Source organism: Saccopteryx leptura, chromosome 2, assembly GCF_036850995.1.
Source record: "Saccopteryx leptura isolate mSacLep1 chromosome 2, mSacLep1_pri_phased_curated, whole genome shotgun sequence".
Taxonomy (NCBI): Eukaryota; Metazoa; Chordata; class Mammalia; order Chiroptera; family Emballonuridae; genus Saccopteryx; species Saccopteryx leptura.
Genome location: NC_089504.1, coordinates 337,741,800 through 337,760,302, shown reverse-complemented (window position 1 = coordinate 337,760,302; position 18,503 = coordinate 337,741,800). Strand labels below are relative to the sequence as shown.

Here is an 18,503-nt window from a genome sequence, read left to right as displayed (position 1 = left end):
GTGCCAGGTGGATCCCAGTCGGGTGCATGCAGGAGTCTGTCTGACTGCCTCCCCGTTTCCAGCTTCAGAAAAATACAAAAAAAAAAAAAGCACAGCTGTCCAGGAAAGACATGAAAGGTAGGAAAAAGGAGGGGAATGTTGCAGTTTGAAGGAGACTGGAGAAACATGGTGGCTAAATGCAATGTATTTTCCTAGATTGGATCCAGGACCAGAAAGGAAAAAGAGACATTGTTGGGACAGTTGATGAAATTTGGATGGGGTGTGGGTAGGATAGTGGTACTGTGCCAATGCTGACTTCCTGATTCTGGAAGGTTGTGTTAGAGAGTGTCTTTGTGCTGAGGCAATATACCATGGAGTATTTAGGGGTGATGGGATAACATATCTTCAGCTTGCTCTCTCAGATGGTTCAGGAAACGGCTAGTGACTATATATTCCATGTGTTTGTAAAGAAAGAGCATGTGTGCACATGCATGCACTGAAGCAAATATAGAAAGGGGTTAACAGTTACGAAACCCTGGTACAAAGAATATGAGAGTTCTTTGTATTTTCTTACAATTTTTCTGCAAATCTGATAGTTTCAGAAAAAAATGTAAAGATATTTAAAAAAGCCCCACTCATAGCCTGACTAATCCACAGGGAACTGTATAATGTTTTAAAGCATTTCTTTCCAGTTTTTTATGTGAATTTTTATGTAGTTAAAATTGTGTTCTATATACAACTTCATATGGTACTTATCATTTAACATGGTCCATAAACATTGTTTTTAATGGCAGCATAATGCCCTACTGAGAGGCTGTAGCAAAACTTACCATTCTGTTATTAGACAGCATTCAGGTTTTTCCTTTTTATAAAAAAAAAATATAAATCACATAGCAATGAATATCTTTGATAATAAAGTATTTAATTTTTGCCTTAGGGTAGATTTCTAAAAATGGAATTCTGAAAGGATGTGAACATATTAAAACAATTGGTACATACTGCCACATTGTTTTCAAAAGCAGTTTAGTAATAAAATAATTTCCAGCAGCAGTGAGTGAGTGCTAGTCTTGGCACATCTTTACCAGTGTTTTAAAATGCTGCTCTTTTTCTAGATGAAGAGTGACAACTTACTGTTTTACTGTGTATTCCTATGATTTCGAAAATGTTACTTGTGGTTATGTTAAATTAGTAATGATTCTTTGTTGATGTCTCTATGCTTTTCTTGGGCTCATCTAGACTGATGCTTCTCCAAGGACTGGGGCCAGGTAACCTCTGTGTCTAGTGTAGAGCCCTCCTCCTGGGACCGCCAGCCCCTGGTGCCCATGGCTGGCTTTTTCTGAAACCATGTGGTTCCAAAGCTGCTCTTGTGCCTGGCTGATTTCTCATCAGGGACTGTTTGGGGAGCTGTGGCTGTCTGCCTTGGCCTGGGCTACTTCCCAGTTAGTCCTTCTGGCCTGTCCCAGCTCTCTTGGTTGTGAGCAACTCTCACTCACTTTCATTTTATTAGATATTTCTTCTCCTTTATCATAAAAAAGGATAGGATTATTGATTCCCGTCCCCCATCCCCCAGTTTTTTTTTTTTTAATAATTTTATTTTTTTAATGGGGTGACATCAATAAATCAGGATACATATATTCAAAGACAACATGTCCAGGTTATCTTGTTGTTCAATTATGTTGCATACCCATCACCCAAAGTCAGATTGTCCTCTGTCACCTTCTATCTAGTTTTCTTTGTGCCCCTCCCCCTCCCCCTTTCCCTCTCCCTCTCCCCCCTACCCCCGTAACCACCACACTCTTATCAATGTCTCTTAGTCTCACTTTTATGTCCCACCTACATATGGAATAATGCAGTTCCTGTTTTTTTCTGATTTATTTATTTCACTTCGTATAATGTTATCAAGATCCCACCATTTTGCTGTAAATGATCCGATGTCATCATTTCTTATGGCTGAGTAGTATTCCATAGTGTATATGTGCCACATCTTCTTTATACAGTCATCTATTGACGGGCTTTTTGGTTGTTTCCATGTCCTGGCCTCTGTGAACAATGCTGCAATAAACATGGGGCTGCATGTGTCTTTACGTATCAATGTTTCTGAGTTTTTGGGGTATATACCCAGTAGAGGGATTGCTCTACCCCCCAGTTTTAAAAGCAATATATAATCACTATAAAAACTCAGATATGCCCTGGCCGGTTGGCTCACTGGTAGAGTGTCGGCCTGGCGTGCAGGAGTCCCAGGTTCGATTCCCGGCTAGGGCACACAGGAGAAGTGCCCATCTGCTTCTCCACCCCTCCCCCTCTCCTTCCTCTCTGTCTCTCTCTTCCCCTCCCGCAGCCAAGGCTTCATTGGAGCAAAGTTGACCTGAGCTCTGAGGATGGCTCCATGGCCTCTGCCTCAGGCGCTAGAATGGCCCTGGTTGCAACAGAGCAATGACCCAGATGGGCAGAGCATCGCCTCCTGGTGGGCATACCAGGTGGATCCCAGTCGGGCGCATGCGGGAGTCTGACTGCCTCCCTGTTTCCAACTTCAGAAAAAAAAAAACCCAACAAAAAAAACCCCAAACAAACAAACAAACAAACAAACGTCAGATATTACAAAAAGGTGTGAAAAAAGAAAATGTTCTTCATAGTCATATAATCCAACTATCTGTTAGTATTTGGAATATTTCCTTCCAGATTTTTCTATGTACATATAATAAATTTTTACACAAACCGGGTTCACTTTTATTTTTATTTATTTTTATTTATTTTTGTATTTTTCTGAAGCTGGAAACGGGGAGAGACAGTCAGACAGACTCCCGCATGCGCCTGACCGGGACCCACCTGGCACGCCCACCAGGGGCGACGCTCTGCCCACCAGGGGGCGATGCTTTGCCCCTCTGGGGCGTCGCTCTGCTGAGACCAGAGCCACTCCAGCACCTGGGGCAGAGGCCAAGGAGTCATCCCCAGCGCCCGGGCCATTCTTGCCCCAATGGAGCCTCGGCTGCAGGAGGGGAAGAGAGAGACAGAGAGGAAGGGGGGGGGGTGGAGAACAAATGGGCGCCTCTCCCATGTGCCCTGGCTGGGAATCGAACCCGGGTCTCCCGCACGCCAGGCCGACGCTCTACTGCTGAGCCAACCGGCCAGGGCCCCGGGTTCACTTTTAAACATTTGATTTATAAAACCTTTAAAGTTCATTTTCAAAAGTTGGTAGTAGAGCTCAGATTTATGTATACAGTTTACTTTTGGTACTTTTTTTTGGGGTAACAAATATGACCATGGCCAAGCATCAGCCTCTTTTCACTACAGTGTTAAAAACAAAGTTCTATTTGTAATGCATGCTATTCCTGAACCTTTGTAGAAATGTGTATGTGTGTTTAAGAAAGCATTGCTTAACAAATAATGTCATAGTCCCCAAAGACATATCCTGAAAAGGTAAGAAAGTTGTGGGGAAATTCAGTTCCTATCTATCTAGTCTTGAAAACCTTGAAGGATCAGCTGGCAGTCACCACAGGGTCATATCTACATGTAGCTTGAATTATCCTTCCCATTTGTAAAATTATGACTTTTAATGTAATGGTCAGTTTTGATGAATTTTAATACGGCATCACACTAAATCATTGCTGACATAGGCTTTTCCATTGGCTTGCGATTGAGAATTAGACATGGGAAGAAACAGCCCTTCCAGCTGACAGATGGATTCGCAAGTCACACCTCGTCCTTGAAAGTCAGCTTGTGACAGGGAACTGGAGCAATGAGGCCACTGTTGACAAAGGACAGCTAGGGAATATTCCTCTCAGTACAGGCTGTGATCTGTACTTAAGTAAGTGGATGATTATTTGAAGTACTACAACTTGTAACTGGTAAGAATGTTTTCTTAGAGCTTAACAGTAGAATTAAAGGCAGTCAGATGAGAAAGAAAAGTGGAGCAGCCTCATCTACTTGGGAAGTTAATGACTGGAACCAAGGCTTCTGACTGAGAGACTGAGTGCTGTCAGTCAATGACTTGGGATTCTGACTTGAAAAGACATTGATAGGGATAAAAGTTCTGTGAGTTCAGGCTTCGGATAGCTGGATCTTCAAAACCTAAGAACTAAAATCCAAATTAATATTACCATAAACGATCACAGTAATTTTTAACACACATGAAAGCTTGGGGTTTTAGAGAAATTCAGCTCCTACAAAAACTGGAGGATGGAAAAAATAAACAAACCCATAGAGAAAATAACTCGAGAATGTAGATATGTAGTATTTATTAAATCTCATGCCCTAATAGTTATTATATCTTGAAATAAGGTATAATGGATCTGTTTATCAGAAGTTAAAGATCGATGAATGCTAGTGAAATGGAAAACTATTCCATAAAACATTGATAGTCCCTCTCCCCCATTCTTTGTATGAAGATAATTAATCTTTTCCCACGTATGCTCTAATCAAGTAGACAGCTACTCTCTCAGACAGCTACCCTCCTGAGGCTGGTTTGCTTGCGAAAACTGGTGCCACAGAGAGCAGCTGTGTGAAGGATGGGCAGGCATATTCCATAGTGAAATTTCAGAAGGCCTGCGCAAATACATATGATAAAGCCCCGCTTCATTTGATCTTCTGTCCTCTGCCTTTTCCAGTGTTTCTCTCTTGATCAATTGTTGTCTTCCTATTGTGTGTTGTTTTATAGCTGCCAGTGAACTGCCTTCTGATTCCTTGCATTTCACTTGGTTCCACCACAACGCTATGTGCATGAGCTCTGGGTCTTCTGCACGTGTGTGGGCTGAGCCTGGGCTGTACTTTGCCTGCAGGGTCTTCCTGTACAGACTTACCCAGTGTGGTTACCTCCTTGTTGAAGACAGAGTCTGCCTGCCACTGCCCAAGTTCACTGGAGGGACTTGGGCTTAGCCTGTGCTCAGCCATCTTGGTGGGACCAGTGGAACTACTGGGCTAATTTTGTATGTGTGGGTTTTGGCCCAGAAAAGTGTATTTATTAAAAGATTTTATTTATTGATTTTAGAGGAGAGAGAGAGCAAAGCCGGGGGAGGAGCAGGAAGCATGAGCTCCTAGTTGTTTCTCACATGTGCCTTGACCAGGTGAGCCTGGGGTTTCAAACCAGCTACCCCAGCATTCCAGGAAGACACTTTATTCACTGTACTACCACAGGTCAGGCCAGAAAAGTATATATATATTTTTATCCACTGGTAGTGAAAAGGAACATAAGCCAACTTTGTTGGGTGCCAAGCATTCTGCTTAGTGTTCAGATGTGATACTTTAATTTATTCCTGTGAGGTCAGTGCCGTTATTATCCCCACCTTTTAGACAGAGAAACCAAGTCTCAGAGTGGTCAATTTCCCTACTGTTATGCCTTAATATGTGGCAGAGCTAGGACTTGGGCCTAGATCCATCCACACTCCTAACCACTGAGCTAGGCGGCCTTTACTTCTGCCTGCAGATGACTAACTGCAGCATTTCACTCATTCATTTATTAAATAATTGATTTTAGAGAGAGAGGAAGGGGGAGAAAGGGAGCGACATTGATTGGCTGTTACAGTTATTTATGCATTCATCTGTTGATTCTTGTAAGTGCCCTGACTGGGGATCGAAACTACCACCTTGGCCTATGAGGACAATGCTCTAATTAACTGAGCTGCCCCACGAGGGCCCCAATAACAGCACTTCAGTGTGTGTGTGCCTTTTCAGCTTGCCCCTGCGCAGTCACTGCCCCCTGTGTGCCCCACCTTCCCCCCACCATATGCATTTAAAAAAATCTTACTGTAACAATATATATGCTGTTTTGCAGTCTGCTTTTCTTTCTACTAACTTACTTTAAGAAGGGGCAAGAAGAACAAAATAGGTGGTTTTCCATCCTGACCCTTCAATGCTCAGTTAATTAGAGCATTGTCCTCATAGGCCAAGGTGGTAGTTTCGATCCCCAGTCAGGGCACATACAAGAATCAACAGATGGATGCATAAATAACTGTAACAGCCAATCAATGTCGCTCCCTTTCTCCCCCTTCCTCTCCCTCTAAAATCAATTATTTGCCTGACCTGTGGTGGCGCAGTGGATAAAGCGTTGACCTGGAAATGCTGAGGTCGCCAGTTCGAAACCCTGGGCTTACCAGGTCAAGGCACATATGGGAGTTGATGCTTCTAGCTCCTCCCCCCCTTCTCTCTCTGTCTCTCTCTCCTCTCTCTCTTCCTCTCTGTCTCTCTTTCTCCCTTTCTCTATCCTCTCTAAAATGAATAAATAAAAAAAATAAATAAAATCAATTATTTAAAAAATGAATGCATGAAATGCTGCAGTCAGTCATCTGCAGGCAGAAGTAAAGGCCGCGGGTGAAGCCTTCCAGGCCTCCTTTCCCCCAGCGGAGCCTAGAACATGAGTCACCATGGAGAGGTCTAGAGAGCAGAGTGACTTGGGACGGGCTTCATGGTGACTCTGTAGGCCCCAGGCTGGGCCTTGTGTGTGGCCCCAGATTTTGCTACTGGAGCCCCTGGGGTGGGACTGGGAACCCACATACTGATTAAGGTTCCAATGGTGGCCTGAGTGAACCGCCCTCCCTAGGACCTCTAACCAGAGGCTCCTTCCCCTCAGTGTGTTCGTTTCCATGGGAAGGGATTCCAGCCATGGGCTTCATGGATATTCTTGTTTGTTTTCCTTTCCATGGAGTTTATGTTTCTCCAATTATCACAGCAATTGAAAGTCATTACAGAAAATAAGAAAAGCAAAGGAAAAAACCTCAAAGCACCCATGCCCACACAATTGCCAACATTTTGTTCAATGGCTACTTCCTAGTCCACAGAGAGATTGTATTATAATTTACTTCCCCGTGCCCCTCCTGTTGCTCTGTGATTAGTCCCACCATTATATCTGATGCTTTCTGTGGACGTAGGTTTTAATCGCTATTTGGTTGTTTACTTATATTCTTAGAAGTGGAATTCTTGGAAGATTCTTATCAGTGTAATTACTGGGTCAAGGTTTTTGAAACCTTGCACCAAATGGAAGCAGCGTTCCCAACAGATGAGTCAATGAGATGGTGACCCCAGGTCCTGATGTATTCTGGGGATATAGTAAGTATATATATGTATATATATATATGTATATAGTGAGAGATAGACAGACAGACAGACACACACACACACACAAAGGGAGAGAGATGGGAAGCATCAATTTGTAGTTGCGGCACTTTAGTTGTTCATTGATTGCTTCTCATACGTACCTTGACTGAGGGGGCTCCAGTTGAGCCAGTGAACCCTTGCTCAAGCCAGCAACCAGCCAGCAACCCCATACTCAAGCTACTGAGCCCACGCTCAAGCTGGCAATGTTGGGTTTTGAACCTGGGACCTCAGTGTCCTAGGTTGACGCTCTATCCACTGTGCCACCACTGGTCAGGCAATACCTCTCTCTTCTTAAACAAACACAAAGACACACTCCCACACCCCAACCAATCAACTAACAAGTACCTGCCCAGCTGTTAGCATTGTCCTTCATGCTAGGAAGACCCTTGGTGAGTTATTTCTTCCTGACTTGGGTTGGCTTTTTTAGGTGGTAACTTGGGAAGTCAGCAGCCAAGGCCTGTCTCCTCTCTCCAGACCCCTCCTATGACCCGGAGCCCATCTGGTGGGACTGATGAGCCCATGGCTATCAGAGCAGCTACATGGGCACCAGAGAGGCTTCTCTCTGCAGGGGAGGAACTTCCGTAAGACTAAGTGTGCTATTGCCTGTGACTCAGGGTGGGCTGTAGGTAGCAGTATGTCTTTGAGCAGAGCTTCTCAAACCCAATCAGATTCCTCAGCAGCCGCTGCTTCCTCCTACCAGTTAGGTAGACTCAAAGGCGATTCTTCTACTGTCTGAGACAACCTGGTGTTTGGGAAGAAACTTGACCTTGGGAGTCTGATAACGTCACATTGAATTCCTGCTCTACCTCTTCCTGGTGCTATCTCTCTGTAAACTATTCAACCTCCCTGAACCTCAGTCTCCACACTGAACAAGAAGGAATAGCAGCACTCCCCACGTCAGTGAGTTGTTGTGTATGTACAGAACTGGGACGCACATGCTGTGCGTGGCCCCACCGAAGGGTCGTGGTTACCCTCCTCGGTGACAGCTCAGAAAGCTGGCAGGGACTGATGCAGGCCAAAGACCCCTGGCCAAGTCTGGTTGACTGCTCTCTCTGCCCCTCTCTTCCTGTGTCTGATCTTTCAAGCTCTGAAGTGGCTCTTCTGGGAATAAAATCTCTTCTGGGAAATTGGCAAACGCATCGCCTTTGGAAAAGGCTCTGCATTGCAGGACGAATTCTCTACTGGACCAAGTGTAACAGCTACTGTGTGGTGGCTTGAAGGGCCTCCCCCTGGCCTCTGGAAGGCCCAGCTGCTGCCCTTTGGCGTTTTTTAGGCCTGATACTCAAGTATGATGTGTGCGTCTGTGTGTGTGTAGGGGCAGTGGCTTGCCCATCTATATCTTTCTCTTTTGAAGCCTTCCTTTTCTTTTTTTAAAAATAATTTTATTTTTCAATTACAGTTGATATACAATATTATATTAGTTTCAGGTGTAACCCCAGTGATTAGACATTATATAACTCAAGAGATCACTACGGTAAGTCTCGTACCTATCTGACACCTTACATAATTTTATTTATTTATTTTAGAGAGAGAGAGAGAGAGAGAGAGAGAGAGAGGAGGAGAAGGAGGAGGAGGAGAGAAACAGAGAGAAACAGAGACAAGAAGGGAGAGAGATGAGAAGTATCAACTTGTAGTTGTGGCACCTTAGTTGCTCACTGCTTCTCATACCTGCCTTGACTGGGGGGGGGGTGAGGGTGGGGGGCTCTAGTTGAGCCAGTGACCCATTGCTCAAGCCAGTGACCTTGGGCTTCAAGCCAGTGACCTTTGGGCTCAAGCCAGTGACCACGGGGTCATGTCTATGATCCCACACTCAAGCCAGAGACCTCATGTTCAAGCTGGTGAGCTCGCGCTCAAGCTGGTGACCTCAGGGTTTCAAACCTAGGTCCTCAATGTCCCTAATTGATGCTCCATCCACTGCACCACCACCTGGCCAGGCCCCATACAGAATTATTAGAATATTGATGACTAGTTTCCCTAGGCTATTTACATCCGTGAGTACTCTGTAACAGCCAATTGGTATCAGCCTCCCTTTTCATCTGTAAAGGAGACAAAAATCTCTCTGGAAAACATTTTAAGTGTAGCAAATATTAGTGAAAAACATTGAAAGTGGAGTAGGTGGCCGGAGGAGGGTTACCATAGACAAACTAGTGCTTCTTGGACTTAAGCGTGCTTGAGCATGGCCTGGGGATCCTTTAAAATGCAAATTCTGTTTCAGAATGTGGTCCCCACTGAGCAGCCAGTTACACCTGCTTGTCCTTCAGGGTGCTGAGGTCCCAGCACTGTTCCACGGGCTGCTGGGCTCTGCCTTGGGCCCAGTCTCATGCTAAGCCCTTGGCTCAGTTTCCTGAATTTCAGTCCCCTCACCCTTTCCCTCACTGTTCTGCAGTCTGATTCAGGTTTCTCTAGCAACTAATACCAAAGCCTGCTCCTGGCCCTCAGCTGTGTTTCCCAACTCAATTACTTTCTGAGAAATAAGGCTTTTAAATTTAATATGAGTAATATTCACCCATTACAGGAAACTTGGCAATTACTGGAAAGTATACGGGAGCAAACAAAAAATTATCCAGGATCCTATAGCCCAGATGGCACTATTGATGACGTTTGGATTCATTCTTCTCGGTTCTTTTCTTCCTTGTATATCTATATATCTATATAGTTTAAAACTTAATAGAAATAATACAAAAGAAACACAATGGGCATTGCTATGGCCTGCTTTCCTGTGTTACTACTGGTTCTTGGAAAACATAAAATGACTAAATATTCCAAAGATACAAATAATTGCTAATGTTTATTGAGTCTGTAAAGTGTTAGGCCCTGGGGTAAGTGCATGCTCACGGTCTCAGTTATGTAATAAATTGTTTAACCATCTTCTACATAAAAATTGCTGTGATAAATGTCTTTGCACACACATTTTTATTATCTTATTATTATTTTTTAGTGTGAGAGAGACAGGGACAGACAGGAAGGGAGAGAGATGAGAAGCATCAATTCTTCATTGCAGCTCCTTAGTTGTTCAGTGATTGCTTTCTCATATGTGCTTTGACGGGGGGTGGAGGGGAGGGTACAGCAGAGCAAGAGACCACTTGTTCAAGCCAGTGACCTTGGGCTTCAAGCCAGTGACCTTTGGGCTCAAGCCAGCGACCATGGGGTCCTGTCTATGATCCCATGTTCAAGCCGGTGACCCTGCGCTCAAACTAGTGAGTCTGTGCTCAAGCCAGTGACCTTGCGTTCAAGATGGTGAAATCGGGGTTTTGAACCTGGACCCTTTGTGTTCCAGGCTGATGCTCTATTTACTGTACCACCGCCTGTCAGGCTCTTATTATTTCTTTAGGCCAAGAGTCGGCAAACTTTTCATAGGAGCCAGGTAATAAATATTTTATGTTTAGGGACCATGTAGTCTCTGTCACAAGTACTCTTAAGCTGTAGAGCAAAAGCAGCCCTGAGCAAAAGCAGCCCTAAGCTGTGTAAACAAATGAGTGTGAATGCATTCCAATAAATTTTATTTACAAAAACAGGTGGCTGGTTGGATTTGGTCCATGGGCCGTAGTTTCCTGACCCTGCTTTAGACTAGAAGCAGTCAGATTAGCAATTTTTTCAACAAAAGGCAGATAGAACATCTATTTAGTTGTGTTTAGTAGAGTCTCTGCTGTTTCTTCTCCCCTCCTCCCCCTCCTCCACCTCCTCAATCCCTTCTTTTCCTCCTCCCTCCTCCTCCTCCTCCCTCTCCTCCTCTCCTCCTCTCCTTCCTTCCCTTCCCTTCTCCCTCCTCCTTCTTCTCCCTCCTCCTTGTCCCTCCTCCTCTTCACTCCTCCTCCTCCTGCCCTCTTCCTCTTCCCCTCCCTCCTCCTCCCCTCCCGCCTCCTTTTCCCCTCCTCCTTTCTTTCTCCCCTCCTTCTCCTCCCTTCTTCCCCTCTTCCTTCCCTTCCTCCTCCTCCCTCCTCCTCCCTCTTCCTTCCCTTCCTCCTCCTCCCTCCTCCTCCTCCCTCTTCCTCCCTTCCTCCTCCTCCCTCCTCCTCCTCCCTCTTCCTCCCTTCCTCCTCCTCCGTCCTCCTCCCTTCTCCTCCCTTCCTCCTCCTCCTCTTCCCTCCTCTTTCCTCCCCTCACTCTTCTTCCTCCCTTCTCTTCCCTTCTCCTCCCTTCTCCATCCCCCTCCTTCCTCCTCCACCTCCTGTTTTCTTCTTTTTCTTCCTCCTTATTTGTCTTCTAACCTTTTAATAATGTAAAAACCATCCTTAACTTGTAGACCATGCAAAAACAAGCCTTTGTTGACCTCTGAGATAGATAAATAGAAGTTGAATTCCTTATTCAGACAGTATGAACATTTCAGTCTCTTGATGAAAGTGGCCTGATGATGCTTTCCAGAACCATGGCAGTTCCATTGACACCCCCATTGGCAGTGCGGGGGAGTGTCCATCCCATTCTACACTCACCGCATGGAGAGGTTTCTCTTACTCAGTCTTTGCTAATTCAGTAAATGAGACTATCTCATATTAATTCACATTGCTTTGATTACTAATAGGTTGAGCCTTTTTCCTCTTAATTATCCATTTATATTTCCCATTTTGTAAAGTTTTTGTCCTTTTTGGGGGAAGATCTTATTGTTTTTCTCTGTGAATTTGCATATTTTTTGACAAAGAAAGGATTTTAAGTGTTGTCATATTTGTTGCAATGATCCCCCTCCCAGTGTTTTCTTTTGCCTTTTAATTGTCGTTATGATTATTTTGGTGGATAGAAGTTCTTAATTTGTATTTGTTTATTTTCTTTGTGAGCTCCGTTTCTTCTTTGAAGCGTTCCCTTTTGGTTTTGTGAATATCAGCCTCCGTCTTTGCTCTCAGCCTCTGTACCCCATAAACAAAGTTCGGGGATGCTGCTTAGAAGTGTGTACGTTATCAATGCTTTCAGCTGAGCTGCACAGAAAATCGGAAACAGTGGTTTAAGCCAGCGGTTCCCAAACTGTAGCTGGCCTTGTTAAAAGAGCTTGGGAGTCTTCCCTCCTCTTGAATTTGTTTGGGAATAGTTTGAGAAGGATAGGTGTTTGTTCTTCTTTGAATGTTTGGTAACATTCACCTGTGGAGCCATCCATCTGGTCCAGGACTTTTGTTTGTTGGGTGTTTTTTGATTACTGTATCAATTTCTTTAGTTGTAATTGGTCTATTCAGGTTTTCTGATTCTTCCTGATTTAGTTTTAGAAGATGAAATGATAGTCTCATTTCTAGTTTAGAACTGATGAATTTCTGGGAATTCATCCAGTTTCACCCATGTTGTCCAATTTGTTGGCATATAGGTATTCATGGTATAGTATTTTGTTACCATCCACTGTATTTCTGTGGTGTCAGTTGTTACGTCTCCTTTCTCATTTCTGATTTATTTGGGTCTTTTCTTTTTTCCTTGATTAAACTGGTTAAAAGTTCATCAATTTTGTTTGTCTTTTCAAAGAACCAGATCTTGGTTTCATTGATCTTATGTACTGTTTTTTTAAGTCTCTACGCCATATATTTCCGCTCTGATCTTTATTATTTTCTTCCTTCTACTTCCTCTGGGCTTTGTTTGTTGTTCTTTCACTAGTTCTTTTAGGTTTGGGGTTAGATTGTTTATTTGAGATTTTTCTTGCTGCTTAAGGTAGGCCTGCAATGCTATGTATGAACTTCCCACTCAGGACTGCTTTCACAGTGTCCCATAGATTTTGGGTTGTTCTATGTTCATTTTCATTTGTTTCTAGGTAACTTTTGATTTTTTTCTTAATTTCATTGTTAACCCATTCATTATTTAATAACATGCTATTTAGCCTCCATGTGTTTGAATGTTTTTCAGTTTTTTATTGCAGTCGATTTCTAGTTTCATGACATCGTGCTCAGAGAAGATGCTCGGTATGATTTCAACGTTCTTGAATTTGTTAAGACTTATTTTGAAACTTTAGTGCACGTCAGAGTCACCTGAGGGGCTTGGAGGACTCAGATTGCAGGGCCCCACCTTTAGGTCTGGATGGAAGCCTAAGAATGTGCATTTCTAGCACATTCCCAGATGGTGCTGATATCGTTGGCCTGGGGACACAGTTGGAGAACCACAGGCTTAAAAATTGAGACACCAAATTACCTTCTAGGACAAAAAGTCCAGAATAGGGTGGTACTGGGTAATGAGTTTATGCAGCCTGCGATTAAATTTTTAATACTCTCCGCTACTTTAAAATCTCAGCTACTCAGAAGCGGAAGCGTCTTTGATTATTGGAAATCGAGATATTTAAGAAGATAGTGATATGCGGAAAAGAATTCTTCATGTGCCTAATCTAGGGTTAACTTCCAATAATTGGTCGAATGGATTCGCGATATTTATTTTTTAAAAAAATTCCATTATAAAGATTTACAACTTTTGTACTTGTCTGTACTCGATATGAACTGTTTGACGTTTAGCAGTGATGTGAAACCCACATTCTTTTAGGCGGAGTTTGCCAGTGCGCACCCAAGGCCAAACAATTCGTTATTTTTGTGGTCAAGTGTGCTGAATCAAGTGGCATTGTAGCATAGACAATAGCTGCAGTTGATAACTGAAAACATGTCTAGGCTGTTTGTAAAACAAAATAATTGTTTTATTTGTGATATAACCCCTTCAAGCTCATTCTATTAATTAAATATTGTTTCGATTGATTGCGATACAGTTTGGATATTTATATAGTATGTAATTATATTTTTATTAAAATATATTTTTATTAAAATAATATTGTATATTAAAATTTTTTCACTTACATTTATTCATAAACAAATTACATAATAAAATTTTGTTTACTTAAACGAATCATTTTTGTATTTAACATTTTTTAATTTTAATATTTCGTCCAGCCTGTGAAAAAAGTTTTCTTTCTAATCTGGCCCAGGGGCAAAAACTGTTGCCACGCCTGGTTTAACCGCTCAGTGGTATCAGTTTCCACCCCATGTCTTTACTTTCCATTGGCCTTTTCCTCAGGATTGTGAGGTGGCTGCCACAGCTCCAGGTGATTCATATTCTCTCCAGCATTCCAAGCTGGAAGAAGGGCGAAGATGGAAAAGTCTTTCCTTTTAAGTGTCGGGCACATTGCCTCTTTGACCAGAGCTTGTAAGGAAGCATCCAGTAAGAAGAGAGGGTGGATTTGGGGTAGGAGATAGTCTCTGTTCAGAAGCTCTCCTGCACTGACTGGAAATGGGAACAGTTCAGGCTTGTCCCTCAGTGGCAGGCCCAGTGACCCGTGCTCTGTCAGGATGCCTTTGAGGACCCAGAACCAGGTCAGCCTAGTCCCAGGCTGGTTCTGATCTTGGTTTTGCTGAAGTAATTGGATTACTGCCATATTTCTGATACAAATGCTGGACTGGTCCCCTGTTATAGTATTTGGACGATTTCTTGCCTGAATTCCTTGCTAAGTAATTGGCATGTATCTCCAAGTTGGGAGCCTTGCTTACTCCTGCCAGTCTTCCTCTGAATCAGGGGTCTTATCCTCAAATTCCAGTCTGGTGCCGTGGAGCCTCGTTGCCTGTTGACAAGCATCCCAGCACCACCTGCCTGGCTTTGTAGAGCTGTCCCTCAGCCCAGCTATCAAAGATCCCTGAGACCAGTGGACCCAAGCTCAGAAAGCTTGCTTGGATTGACGAGCTGCTGCTTTTTACCTGCTGATCCAACTTTGTCTTATCCTCTACCTAATATTTGAATTATTTCCATCTTTCCTTGGAGGACCAGGGGTGGCCCAACCAGCACCATCTAGAATGAGAAATGAGAGCAGGAAGTTTCTTCCTCAGACAATTGGGAATACCAGAGGCTCAAAGGGGTGGGCTAGGGCAGTGTCTGTAAGAAAGTGCCCAAGTCACAATGGAGGGCAGAATGGGGTAACCCTAACTCCAGAAGGGTCAAAGGTGGCTTATCTGTTAGGACCCAAACTGGTTTAAACAAGAAAGCGAATTGGGATGTCCAAGGGTAAGGCTGGCTTCAAGCAGGGCTCATTGCATGGGCTCAAATGTTATTGCTTGAACCCAGTGGTTCCCATCCTACAGTTCTGTTTTCTCTGGGTTCCCTGCTTTCTCCAGCTGGCTCTGCCTTCGTGGGCACAGGATGGCTGCCAGCAGCTCTGGGTTACATCTTTCCTACTTTCTTTTCCAGAGGAGAAAGAGAAAATACACTTCCCCAATAGTACAAAAATCCTAGAACTGAGCTTTGTTAGCCCTGATTGGCCTGATTTGGGTCATTGTCCTTCCCCGGGACCAAACACCGGAGTCAGGGAAGTGTAATGCATGGATGGGTGGAGGGCTGGGTCATAGGACTCCACCCTAGAATCCAGGGCAGAGTCAACCCCACCCAAACCATGTGGTCAAAATGGGCAAGAGGGCATTTAGGGGCACTCCTGGTGTGAGGAAAAGGGAGTGGATGTGGGGAGGCAACCCACAGAAGTTGACTCTCATTGGAGATTAAATTTGGAGGTCACAGTTAAAGACTTAAGGTGATACCAGGATTTTAAAGTCGGGAGAAAACATGCAAGAATCAAGGGAAAGAGAAGAAGGGGGCACTTGACCTTCAAGGATGGGATGTGCGACTGGGTCAGGCTGGCGTAACGGACCGGGAGGAGGACCATCTGGCTGTGGTCCTCTCCCCTATCTGCTCTGGCTTAGTTGTCAACTCCAGTTTTAGGCCAGCTAGTTCCACACCTCCTGCTATCTGCTATAGTTAACTCTTTCAGGCCTGTGATGGGATCAACATCTCCCTTCTCAAAAATCACATGACTCAGGCAACCAGCGTGCTTATTCTGTTGGCAATAAAAGTGCTGTTGAGAACATTCGTTGCCAGTCAGGACAATGCATCCTCCGGCACTCCTTTGGGCTTACTGCCCTTGTTGTTCTCTGTAACTCAAATATACTGTCAGCCCCTGTGATATATTTCAGCTTGAGTTCAGTCTCAGAAAAAGTTTGTGGCCACAGATGCAAGTGAATGCTTTGTCTCATGAGAAGATAAAACGATCGTGTAAGCCTAGCATTCTTTCCACACGGAGCTAAGTCGAATACCCAGGTTATAAATTGGCATTCCTCAGGCGCCTGCCTATATCCGCTCTCTGCTACCTTTATGGTCTTCCTTCCTTTTTTTTTTTTTTTTGGTCTCTAATGATCACAGTCACCATTGTGTTTAGTCTTGGGAGCCTCCTAAATCCTTTTGGAATCAGAGAAAATTCAAGGGAAGTAAATAAATAACATGTGATTTGTTTTCCCTGATGTATTGGTTTTCTCAGCATGGAAGAGAAAAATGCCTAATTCAGACATAAACTTTGTCTGATTAAGATCAAATGAGGCTCTCTTATTTGTTGTTGTTTTCTTTCTCTTTGCTCCCCCTTCTGTCTTCTCCCCTCCTCCCACCCTCCCTCTCCTCCTTCCATTGTGAAAGACCGCTTCACCCTTTCTCTGAAGGGGTGAGATAAATGTTAGGAGCTCAGAAGTGGCTGGTGGAACATGCTTGCTTCTCCACTTCCTCTGGGGTGGAAATTCATTTAAAACTTGCAGTTTCCAAAGTGGCTGCCAAAGCCACAGCATTGGGGGGAAGGAGGGGCGCTCCCAATCTCCAAGGACAGGCTGGAGCCAGGCATGGGGGTGGGGAGTGGGCATGCCTTGCAAAGCCAATCTCTTGAAAATATCCTTAAGGCATAAAAGGTTGTGTCCATCTGAACTGATAGGAGTCCAGACCGCCTGGCTGCAACCTTGACAGGGTCTTTAGGCTTCGGTCCTGTTCACTTTCTCTGTTAAAATCCACAGAAGATTCTTATTTCCTTCTCCATTAAACTCAACCTCCCTTTCCTGACTTGCAAAACTCCGTAGTCTAGGCGCATCCTACCAAGAAGACCTTCGTCACTCTCACCACCCAACCGGACTCTGAGCTTCCGTTCCCCTTTCCCCCTCCCAAGACACACAGTGTATTTCACTGGGTTGGAGCAGAAGGTCTGAACTTAAGTTCTCAGTTGCTTCTTACTGCTCTGTGATCTTGGGCAAGTCCTGTAACCATTTGGAAGCTCAGGTTATCTTCAGGCAAATGGGACTGGTGGATATTGACTGAGTTCCGGAAGCTGTGCGTCCATTTCCACCCATACTACCTCCTTGGTAGCCATACCCTCATTTTCTTCTGAGAGCGTGCTGCTCCACTTTTGCTCCATGGACCTCGGGGTGGAAATTAGTTCTGCTCCTTGCTTCAGGAGTAGAACCTGTGATCCAGCCTGAAGCTAAGCAATACATCCTGGTCCTCCATGTCCCTTTCTGGCTTCCTGGATGGGCAGGGGACCTAAGGTGGTCCAACCAGAGTGAATCTCAGGACTTCTGCAGGGAATGCTGGGACTCAGATGTGCTCTTTTCAGTTGAATTTGAATCTGGAAGGATGTGGTTGCAGCAGGATGTGAGGATCAGGCCTGATGATGAACCATCCAGAGGGAGTGGAGCCGAGCTGAGGAGAAAGAAACTTGGTCCCAGTTAGTGGTGGAGGACTGTTTCTCCTACCCAGAATGACCCCCGGTTGGCTTCCTTCTCCTTTCTTTTGCCCAAATCCTGCCTGACCTTTCCTCCCCCAATCTCTTTCCCTTTCTTTTTTTTTTTTTTTTTTTTTTGTATTTTTCTGAAGCTGGAAACGGGGAGAGACAGTCAGACAGACTCCCGCATGCGCCCGACTGGGATCCACCCGGCACGCCCACCAGGGGCGATGCTCTGCTCACCAGGGGGCGATGCTTTGCCCCTCCGGGGCTTCACTCTGCCGTGACCAGAGCCACTCCAGCGCCTGGGGCAGAGGCCAAGGAGCCATCCCCAGTGCCCAGGCCATCTTTGCTCCAATGGAGCCTTGGCTGTGGGAGGGGAAGAGAGAGACAGAGAGGAAGGGGGGGGGTGGAGAAGCAAATGGGTGCTTCTCCTATGTGCCCTGGCCGGGAATTGAACCCGGGTCCCCCCGCACGTCAGGCCGACGCTCTACCGCTGAGCCAACTGGCCAGGGCCTCTTTCCCTTTCTTTTGATTAAAAAAATAAATTGTGGTAAAATATATATAACATAAAACTTACCATCTTAATCACTTTAAAGTACACAGTTCAGTAGTGTTTATATTCAGGTTGTTGTGCAGCTGATCTCCAGAACCCTTTCTTTCATCTGGCAAATCTGAAACTCAGTACCCATTTCCCCATGCCCCTACCCTGGCACCCACCAGTCTACTTTCTGTCTCTGTGAGTTTGACTATTCGAGTAGATACTACTTCACACACGTGGAATCATACAATATTTATCCTTTTTTGTCTGCCTCATTTCATTTAGCACAATGTCTTTAAGGTTTATCCAGGTTGTAATGTGTCAGAATTCCTTTTCTTTCTTTCTTTCTTTCTTTCTTTCTTTCTTTCTTTCTTTCTTTCTTTCTTTCTTTCTTTCTTTCTTTCTTTCTTTCTTCCTTCCTTCCTTCCTTCCTTCCTTCCTTCC

At 44.4% G+C, this 18,503-nt stretch overlaps 1 non-coding gene across 1 annotated transcript; it reads right to left on the bottom strand.

Moving 5' to 3' along the window:
- Window positions 1-17,957: 17,957 nt before the first annotated feature.
- TRNAV-GAC (transfer RNA valine (anticodon GAC)) lies at window positions 17,958-18,034 on the bottom strand. The gene has a single exon. It is a non-coding gene; the product is annotated as a tRNA-Val (tRNA).
- Window positions 18,035-18,503: the final 469 nt, after the last annotated feature.